Raw genomic sequence first — 11,112 nt, forward strand, 5'->3', positions numbered from 1 at the left:
AACAGCAATGTGGCGGAATTTGGAAAGTCTTCCATTCCCAGGAATAATTTCAAAACAAATAGAAACAGAAAAAAAAATCAAAAGAAAAAGAAGAAATTCAAATTTAATTAAAACGCTTTCTAAGACAAAGAAGCGTGAGAAATTACATTTGGGGACGCAATTAGATAGCGTCTCTCACCAATTTATCTAGCTACACATATATAAAAGCTTAGAAAAGCATAGGATAATACCACATAGGATGAACTTTTGTTACGATTGAGCGGCTCTTCAAGAGATCATTACTTAAGATGCCGCAAATGACACAAAATTATGGTGCCATCTCAGTTATGGAATTTCAAATTAAATTCCTCATTCAATGAAATACTAAAGTTTCTAACTCAAAGGAATTGAAATTGTCATAGCTCATAGAAGTCAAAAATTTCGTACTTACTGCTCAAAAGTAAAAACTCTTCAGCTGCTAGACCAGCTGATGGTTTTGCATGAAAGTAAGGCTTTGCATGAAAGTAAGGATTTGGCGATGATGGATTTATCGATGAATTTAAATTGATAAGATTGTGATATACTCTCATGATTTTATAGGTTGCCGACCTCTATTACTGGTACACATTCAAATGACAGTGGACTTGTCGTGTTAATTTTTTTTTTTTTTTGAGTTCATTATATTTGATTTGGTTTAGTACGGATATTGATAGTGTTATTGCTAAAAAAAGATTTACTAATTTGTGTAAATAGTAATTGTGTGACTGAAGAAATTGTTGTATATACACTAGGCATAGTTGTATCATCATATGTTTATGTCCACTTCATTTGAAAATTATATTTGTAGTTCAGTTAATTTATAAATATTAATCTTATACTCGATAAAATGTAATATTTTATAGGTTGAACAGCCTACTAAGCAAATCAACTGGTGTGACGAAATTATATTTATTTTGATATAACTAATCAGGTTATGCTATATTTGCATCTTTTCCGATACTAGTCGTTTTCAATAGTCGTCATCAATTCGCTATCTTAATAATCTATCCGACGCATATACCCAGGTCTTTCCTCCAGTTCATCATGACTGGCCCACTGTATTCCGAATATAAGCTGGGACACGGCACTTGCGGATGCTTTTTACTGGCGCCGAGGATGTCATTTCCAATGTAAAATAGCGTTTTAAGAGAAAAACAATTGCGTCCTTACACTCCCAGAATTTCTGGTAGTGATGGTCTTAATCGAAACCTCGATCGCCTTCGCCTGCTTTTGCACTTGTCGGTGGAGTTTTTGCCTGAAATGAGTGCCACATCCAACGCATGATTCACGTGATTGGGGAAGGGTGACGTGACTGCAGCCCGTGTTAACCTTTAGACTATCTCCAATGCGAGACACTCCATACGTCTCTAAGTGAGTCCAATTTTCCCTACATAGAGTTACATACATGAGAAATACCGCGAAAAAATGAGTGATTCAGAGCTCCAATGACCGTCCCTATTCGGATCTGTATTGTGAACTCACACTTTTTTTTTTTGGTAGTTTGGGCTTGTTTGGATTTCCAAACATCAAATTTTAACTTTAACTCAACACATTACACAACAAAAACACACATTTCTCAAGTCAAAAATTTTAACTTTAATTTTAACTCAACACACTACACAACAAAAAGCACACGTTTCCTAAGTCAAATTTATAATCACATCTCATTTGTCATTTTTCACAATCAAAATCAAAATCAAAATTGAAGTTACCCTAACTCTGAATCCAAATGCACCCTTAGGGGGCGTTTGATTTCAGAGTTAAAGTAATTTTGATTTTGATTTTGATTTTAATTTTGATTTTGATTGTGAAAAAAGATAAATGAGATGATATTATAAATTTGACTTAAAAACGTGTATTTTTATTTTTTAATGGGTAAAATTAAAATCAAAATCAAAATCACGATTTTAAAATCAATTTCAAATTTCAAACGGACCTCCTACCGTTTTTGAAAAAGAGAAAAATAATGTGTAGCCTGCTGTAAGTCATGTGAGCTAGCGCTGCGGGCCCCACAGCATAAAGAACCACCGGCTCTTTTAAAACGCTTTAATTAAAAAAAAAAAGCGGCTGCTTTGCTGCTGCAGGGTTGTCACGTGGCGCCGTATCTCTTGGCGCCACGTGAGCTTGAGAGACACGGCTAGAGACCCGTTGGAGATAGTCTTAGGATTGATGCCTATGCAATACCAAGCGAGGACCTTTTCTTCCGGCCTATGCATGGGCTCGCTGGACGAGTTTCGTGGAGCATGAATAATAGGCTCGGGGGTTCTCAAGAGCGTTAGCTTCCTCCAAGTTCCTCCCGAAGCGTGTCCGGCAAATGCTACCGCTCCTATCCTCCGGGCTATGATCATTTTGATCCTGTCTCGCACATTGAAGGGGATGGATTTCTGGTTGTCCATCACGATTCGAGGCCGCTTGAGCCATTGGGCTTGGTAAAACATTTCTGGATTGTAAACCTCTTAATTTTTGTATTTGTAAACAACATTTAATACCCGTTTGATTTTGCAATCTGATTTTAAAATTTTAACTCTACTCACTACACAACAAAAAATAACTCTTTCAATTCAAAAATATGAGCCTCATATATAAATCCACATACAACTCCATTATACTCAATTCAATTTTTAATATTAAATTCTCTCAACTATTCATTACTTTTTCAAACAATTAACAGCACAATCATTACACAATCATCACATTCTCATAATTATTCATTACTTTTTCATACTTTTTCTCATAATTTAACAACATAATTATTACTATCTCTTGGCGCCACGTGAGCTTGAGAGACACGGCTAGAGACCCGTTGGAGATAGTCTTAGGATTGATGCCTATGCAATACCAAGCGAGGACCTTTTCTTCCGGCCTATGCATGGGCTCGCTGGACGAGTTTCGTGGAGCATGAATAATAGGCTCGGGGGTTCTCAAGAGCGTTAGCTTCCTCCAAGTTCCTCCCGAAGCGTGTCCGGCAAATGCTACCGCTCCTATCCTCCGGGCTATGATCATTTTGATCCTGTCTCGCACATTGATGGGGATGGATTTCTGGTTGTCCATCACGATTCGAGGCCGCTTGAGCCATTGGGCTTGGTAAAACATTTCTGGATTGTAAACCTCTTAATTTTTGTATTGTAAACAATATTTAATACCCGTTTGATTTTGCAATCTGATTTTAAAATTTTAACTCTACTCACTACACAACAAAAAATAACTCTTTCAATTAAAAAATATAAGCCTCATATAAAATCCACATACAACTCCATTATACTCAATCAATTTTTAATATTAAATTCTCTCAACTATTCATTACTTTTTCAACAATTTAACAGCACAATCATTACACAATCATCACATTCTCATAATTATTCTTTTTCATACTTTTTCTCATAATTTAACAACATAATTATTACAACCTAATTAAAATCAAAACTCAAATCTACATAATTTTAAAACCAAACACACTGCGACAGGGATTCTCAAGCAATGAGGAGGAGGTACGCTCTTGAGATCGACTCTTCCATCAAGTTCCGCCCCAAACATCTTAGCTTTATAGAGGAATTTGTACAAGATGAAATTCAGATGTGATAACTGATGACTTCAACTATCTGGATCTGCCAACTGCCGATATGTCAAGTCGAGGCTATGTATATAATGTCAGGATTCACCGAGAAGCAAATGCAAGCAAACTCAATTCGACACTCTCGCACAATCGGAGCTTTGCTTAATTGCAGCGTACTCGATTAGAGGTCACTGCCCATGCCTCAAGCATATCAATCCAATTTCTTATGCAGCGATTGCAACCTAAGTTTAGACTTTGCCTAGTGTTAAATCTGCAGAGAATTGTAGAAGATGGACACAGTAGAATTTTCCAAAGCGACCGCAAATGACTTTAGTCTGTCCATGAAGTCGAAGAGAGAACGGACACCTTGTTTGGACTGCCTTTGATAGGAAATAAATTGCAGAGACAGCAGGCGATAAACGAAATTCCTTATTTTAACCTAAATAACAGTCGTCCTTCGAGGCAATATCGAATCTACTCTCATTCTTGCTTGAATTCAAAGGCCAATCAATCTTATGGAAGAGCCTGCTTGGGGTCGGATCTCATCCTACTGCTAAGTAGAATCAACTGAGCCCATATAAACTTTTTGGAAAAGAATAAACTTCCTTGTGGCAAATTAAAAAGGGAAGAACAGCAAGAGAGAAGGTACTAATGACTAATTTGTCTGCTGCACAAATTTAGGTTTTCACATTAAACAAGAAAATAAAAAATAAACTCTCAAAGCCACATAATCAGAGTTCGGGTTTAACGGGACAAGTCCGGGTGATCATTCCACCTTAATCTGCAAACCCCGATGATGACTACTACCACCTCACAAGGGATTGATGCATGCGCCAATGTGATAGTTCCAGCCACAGCAGGAAATCCTCAGAATTACAATTTGAGCTAGCTTATCCCACAGCGCGTGGGGGCAAGTAAATAAATACAAACTCTCAAAGCCACATAATCAGAGTTTCAGGTTTAACGGGACAAGTCCGGTGATCATTCCACCTTAATCTGCAAACCCCGATGATGACTACTACCACCTCACAAGGGATTGATGCATGCGCCAATGTGATAGTTCCAGCCACAGCAGGAAATCCTCAGAATTACAATTTGAGCTAGCTTATCCCACAGCGCGTGGGGGCAAGTAAATAAATACCTGTAATTGCATAACAAACTCGATCAACTCTTAAGTGTAAAACATGCCTTCTTCATTACTTTTTTTTTTTTTTTTTTCCTTTTTCAATATCAAAGAAAAATCCGGAAAATAAAGAGATAAATAACATATGTACTATGCTCAACATCAAGAGTGCTGTTGACTGCCACGGTTGAAGCCTGACTAGGAATCAGACTGTTATGGACTGTTAGACAGCAACTGGATCCTGGCCAGTAACAGCATATTGCTGCTATCCCCAACAGACAAGGATCCTAATCCATAAAGGTACATGCCAAAATGAAACAAATGAGTAACCTGCTTAAAGTGCCATCTCTGCTTGTAAAGCAGCAAGCTCATCTTCCTCAGCAGTTTGCTTCTGTGGCAGGACGAATAGGCCGTTGTCCAGCTGGAACATGCACTGGAGCTGCAGGGGCTGTAGTCGCAGGCTGAAGAAGCTGTTCTTCCAACTCCGCACTTTCAAGTTCTTCAAGTTCTGCTCTGCCTCCAATTCATCCTGACATTGCAAACAAATTAAAATTTTCATTCTGGTATATTAAAACGTAAGTAGAAAACTGACGACAATGGAAACTGAAAGGGATAATGACCTCATCGTAATCAGCTGCAGCACCAATAGGAGCTGATAATGCTTCCTGGATCTGTTTCATATTCTCCGTCTGCTCATTGATCTCATCCATAGTCTTGTCCACGTCATCGATATTCCTGTTAGACAAAAGATTGTACTATTTAACCATCATTTTATGATTCTAAGCAACAGAAAAAACATGGCATGATTCATAGATTGGAGTGGAATATAATGCAGTGTTTAGTAGATAAAGTAAAACGTAACAGACACAGAATGAGGTTCAGAATAAGGGAGAAAAAAGTAGACAAACAACATACGTCGCTTTCTGCATTGCCTTCATTGCTGCTGCTCCAGTTCTCAAAGCATCGACTGTCTCAGTTGTAGCTTGGCTCCTTCCAACATGATCATCTGAAGAATTTGCGTATCGAACATTTCATTGAAGAAATGAATCCTTTCAAGCGAGTCAATAAATGTCCCTTCACTTGTTGAAGGTGATGAAAGAAGAAAGGTACACTCACCTGATCATGAATGCGGAGCTGGAAGTTTCCAAGCTGCTCAACTTGCTGTTCATATAGTCTCTTCTTCTTTAGGCATTGTATAGCAGCTGTTAGAAATTGATAAACATCAGAACCAGTGTGCACATAGAAAGTTCAAAACATAAAAGAGGGGACTGCAGAACAGGGGAAATGAGAAAGAATTAAACAGCAATCAGATAAAGGAATGGTTTATCATCAAAGTGCTTAAGGTGAGATGAGCAATGATTGAAAGATACTTAAAGTTACAACTGACTATTTCAATATGAGATCCCCTAAACATAGTAAAAGATCTCAAGGAATGTACAATTCCATATTTTCAAATGCTTGAAATCCTGTAAATTCACATATATCCATTTACATTCACGAAGCTCGCAAATCAATATACTGGGGGAAGAACTTTCACCAAACAGTCACAACCTCCAAATGCCGTATCAAGTTGTTACTGCAATGGTACTCTAGTTTCAAAACCTTTAGCATTCTTATGATTGGGTTATGAATGCCAAACAGGAAAGGTTTTCTTCAAACAACATCAGCACTAGAGTAATAGACACGGGCATGAAACTATTCCGGCAGTGTGTAAGAATCAGCAAACATACCCTTCTTGTTCTTCATTCTAGTGTACTCCTTGGCCCTGTTAACCTCTTCCGCAGCTTTCTTCATTAGTAGATTCTCCTTTTTCTCCAGCATTTCCAGTGTCTGTACAGTAATAAGCAAGATATTTCAGCTGCATCAAGTACCACAAAGTACTGATAAAAGACTAAGAGAGAACAACTTTCATGAACTAAGATAAAGACTGTCAATTGCAGCTGAAATGTACAGACTCATATCTCCATACAACTGAAGAAATTGACTTCAAATGATCAAGAAATAGACCATCCCGAGAAGAGCCACTTTTAATTGAAAGAGACTTCTTAACATTATATGTCCGCAAAGTAGGACACACTTGTGGTAATGCTCAGACAAAGCTCCTCCCAGATTGAGCAGCAAACAAATGATATAATCCACAGTAATGTATCTGACATTCTTTGTGATCTTCCCACCCAAATAAGCATATGATCAACGCTCAAACCTCACAGCAGTTTCGACAATATGTAACAAAGACTCAAGATACTAATCCACCATGTAGTATGGAAAAAACAGTATTCTGCCAAACTACCCAACAGTAATCATCAACAACACAATCGAACCACTTCTATGCCACCCAAATTGCACAAAGGTTCAAACACCGACTTCTCACATGCCGGAGCAAATAAGCTTACTTCTGAGCCACCCAGCAGAAATGTGAGAACTTAACATTGAATTCCCACTCCGCCAATGAAGAACGTTGATCGTATTACCCAGAAATACAGACACAAATGCCAGCACAATCATAAAAGGAGCAACCGTACCTCGTTCAGCTTGTCTAACGTGGCAAGAGCACTGGGCTCCTGCTTAGGCTTTCCGAATATCCGGCTAATCATGGTTGATTATTTACAATCAAAGCCCTTGAAATCCTGCGGTCGACAAAAACCACACACTCAGCCACAGCAAGACACCACACCTCCATTTCTTCAACCATTGCCGACAAAAAACAAATAAACAAAAAAGAAAAAGAAAAAAGAAAAGACGATCGTCCTTCTCTTCCATCGATTGCTTCCAAACGATCGGACGCAATGATTCTAATCAAACTTCAAAGACATTGAACAAGACATCCAAGCGGGTATGGCTTACCGGTTAGAACTGGGAATGAATTGCGATCAGCGGGTGCGGCAGATCAATTTCTCTGAGGCGGGCAGCAGCGAAACGCTTCACCCATTGCTGAAACTGGGAAATTATAGCGATTGCTTTGGATTGCTTAGGCGTGTTGTCATGGGACGGGAGGGAGAACGGAGAAGGGGAGAGGAAGCTGCTTTAGCCCTCCTTACGCGCCGACTTCTTGTCTATTTTCTTATTTTTTTTGGGTATTATTGTTACCAGAGGTTACTATTAAAACCAATTGAAAACAGACTAGGCGGTCAATTAACTCAATTTTAAAAAATAGATTGACGTAACTCGTCCATTTAACTGACAATCAATTTAAAACGATAGATTTCGCGTACACTCTTACTTTAAAAATAGGGCAAATTGTACTAGGTATCCAATGATTTTGTAATTTTGTCAAATCTATCCGTGGTACAAAAATTACCTAAAAAGAATTATGGTTCGCAAGTTGATTTAAATCTATCACGTTGTTACTATTTCCATTAAATATCATCAGAAAAGCTGATGTAGACGTGTTAAAGGGTTGACTAATTATCAAAAGATGGTGTAGTGCACTGATACACGCCCTCGCTTATTGACCTAGAAGTCACATGTTCGATATCTAGTGGGACTAGCCGTACCCTTTTATTAATTATTTAGGATTTATTACTAGGCATTGAATCTCTTTCGTAATCGAAAAAAAGGTTAACTAATTTAAAAAGTACCCCAAATTTTTCATATTTTAAAATTTATCCAAATCTCTCTCCCTTTCTCCTTCCTCCTCCCTTTTCTTGTTCTTCTTCGCCGGATCCTAACCCTAATTGTTGCCACCTTCTCCTTCGCCGCATCATCCTCGTAGATGGCCTCAAAATATAAGATCACTATATACCCATATTCCCGAACAAACTACTATGCCGGATTCCTCGGCGACGACGAAGACCTTGACTAGTCCGACGATGACGTCCTCGACGAGGACAATGCTAACTTCGCCTCGACCTCCTCTTATCCTACAATGGACAGGATCAGGAAGGAACTGAGGTTGGTCCGCTGCAAGAAAGAGGGCTTACGTGAAGCTTTCAAGCTCCAATATAAGGAAATGGAGGAGCATTTCAACTCCATCACCAAAAACTTGGACGGCAAGCTCGACATCCTCGAGGAGAAGGACAAGGAACTGGGTTCGGTGGAGAGGAGGCTTGAGGAGTTGAGAAATGTGTGCACGGAGAAGGTGAAGGAGAAGGAGTTGTCTTTGATGGAGACCCAGCTCGAGGAGTTTGAGGCGATGTTGGCATCGCCCTCGTCGAGGATGTCATCGTTGTCTACCGAGGGCGACGCGGCGAAGGAGGAGGCAGCGGCGACGGTTAGGGTTAGGATCCGACCGAAGAAGAAGAAGAGAAGTGAGGAGGAAGGAGAGAGGGAGAGAGATTTGGGGTAAATTTTAAAATATGAAAAATTTTAGGGTACATTTTAAATTGGTTAACCCCTTTAAACAACCACTTCAGCTTTTCTGTCGATTTTTAACAAAAATAGTAATGGCGTGATAGATTTGAATCAACTTGCAAACTAGAGTTCTTTCTAGGTAATTTTTGTACAATGGGATAGATTTGATAAAGTTGCAAAACCATGAGATACTTGGTGCAATTTACCCTTAAAATGACAATTTTGATGAAATAGCAATATATGTGTTGCCACATCAACTTATATGCAAATATGGCTTTTCTATTAATTTTTTAAAATTTGAAAAAAATATGGAAACAAGAAAATAAAAAGAAAAAAGATCGACCGTATCAAAAAAATATGCACGTTTTCGTTTGATAATCAAGAGATTTCAAGTATGATATTCGTTGTGAATTACTCGTGTCCCTCTATTAGTTACTAGCTTTTTTGCCCTTGCAATTCATGAGTTATTGTTTAGAGTGGTTATTTTTAGACAAATTTTTAATAGTTTTGACATTACTATTGAAATTTTCATTAAGTATTTTTATATTCTTAAATTGAAAGCATTAAAATATTGGTGCTTATAATAACAAATTCGGAATAATTGGAAATGAATTATAATACCAAATATAGATTAAGAAAATGATATTATAATACCAAACATATTACATTTTCTTAATATCAAATTTTTAAAAATTATAATAGATGACCTCCATATATTTTGTAAAAAAAAAGTGCAAATATTCTACTTTTAATAATTTTTAAATAGATTTATCTGTTACTATTTCGAAAGTGTTTAATATTTAAACATACTTACTATATATAGTAGATTTTTCTTTTAGCTACTAATTACGTCGTCGAAAGTTTTCTACAAATATTTATTTTAAGAAATTTTATTTTTAATAAATAAATTAGAGATTATATATTTTAATTCAAGATGTGCTTGTATAAAAAAATTATTAAGTATTTAATGATTTATATGCATTTAGTAATTGTTAGCACCCTATTTTGGTTCACCGGCTCTAGGGGAGGGGAAAATTGCCATTTTTGCCATCCATCGGAGGGAAGTATTTTGGCTAATTACTCGAACATTCACGACTTTTGAAAATGAGGCATTTTCCTAATTTAATGCCAATTTTACAATTTTTTAGAAAAATACTCTACAGGACGTTTTCGGATTTCAAGTGCATCAACTCAAATTTTCAAAATCCGGAACAAAAAGTGGGGCCGAAGAATACCTTTTTTTTTGCATAATATGGATCCCCGAATTTTTCTGAGCACAATGGTGGCCCCGGATCATTTTTCAGACATCCAATTGAAAAGACGAGAATTTTAAGTTTTACGCACATCAAATTCTAGTTTTTGAAGCTTGCGAAGGGTCTTCTTCTTCCATCTTCTTTTTCTTTTTTCAGATGGCTTAGAAGCGGAAGGAACCTGAGTAGGAGGGGTTTCATACACCTCCTTCTTTTTTTCCTGTCTCCGTCTAATTGCCTCTATAGCCTGTCTCGCCTTTTACCGTAATTCCACTCGGAGGAGCTGTGGTTCTTTACTGGGTTCTCTTGATGAGTGCATTGATGGTGTCTCTCAACCTTGCTATCAAGCTAGTTGACTCTAGTTGTGAGTGAGTCCACTTTAGTTCCAATGGAGGAAAGGACACGGTTTTGAGATACCGCGTTCTCGGACTACCAGTTGAGGACAACCTCCCTGGAGGTGACAGACTTGGGTTTCCCCTTTCATCACGACTGGTTGGATTTGAAACTTTGAAGGCATAAGTATGTCTCCCATCGCCATCGGTAAATTGTCCCAATTGGGGGAACTGCTCTTCGTAGCTTGGCGAGGTTGGGTAGAACATACAGGCGGGAGCTGCTTGTGGAATAGCAGCTATTTCACCTTTCTACTCCATCTTGTGGACGAGCCTCTCAGTGATGGAGGGTGCCACCATGTTCTTGAGATAGTCTCGAATTTTTTTGGGATTTTCCTGCTTCTGCTTCCTAACCCACCTGAGAGTGGGCTTGTAGTAGGGTAGCACCTTTTTTCTTCTGGAAAGTCGATAAACCTGAATCTGTATCCGTGTCTAGCTTGGGATCTGTGTCCTTCTTAGCCTCCTTAGTGCAAAGAGGTTCTTTCCGCT

The 11,112-nt window shown here is 38.1% G+C and overlaps 1 pseudogene; it reads right to left on the bottom strand.

The window, feature by feature from the left end:
- Positions 1-4,540: 4,540 nt before the first annotated feature.
- On the bottom strand, positions 4,541-7,728 carry LOC116206974 (annotated as a pseudogene).
- Between the last annotated feature and the right edge of the window lie 3,384 nt (positions 7,729-11,112).

This window comes from Punica granatum, chromosome 5 (assembly GCF_007655135.1).
Source record: "Punica granatum isolate Tunisia-2019 chromosome 5, ASM765513v2, whole genome shotgun sequence".
Taxonomy (NCBI): Eukaryota; Viridiplantae; Streptophyta; class Magnoliopsida; order Myrtales; family Lythraceae; genus Punica; species Punica granatum.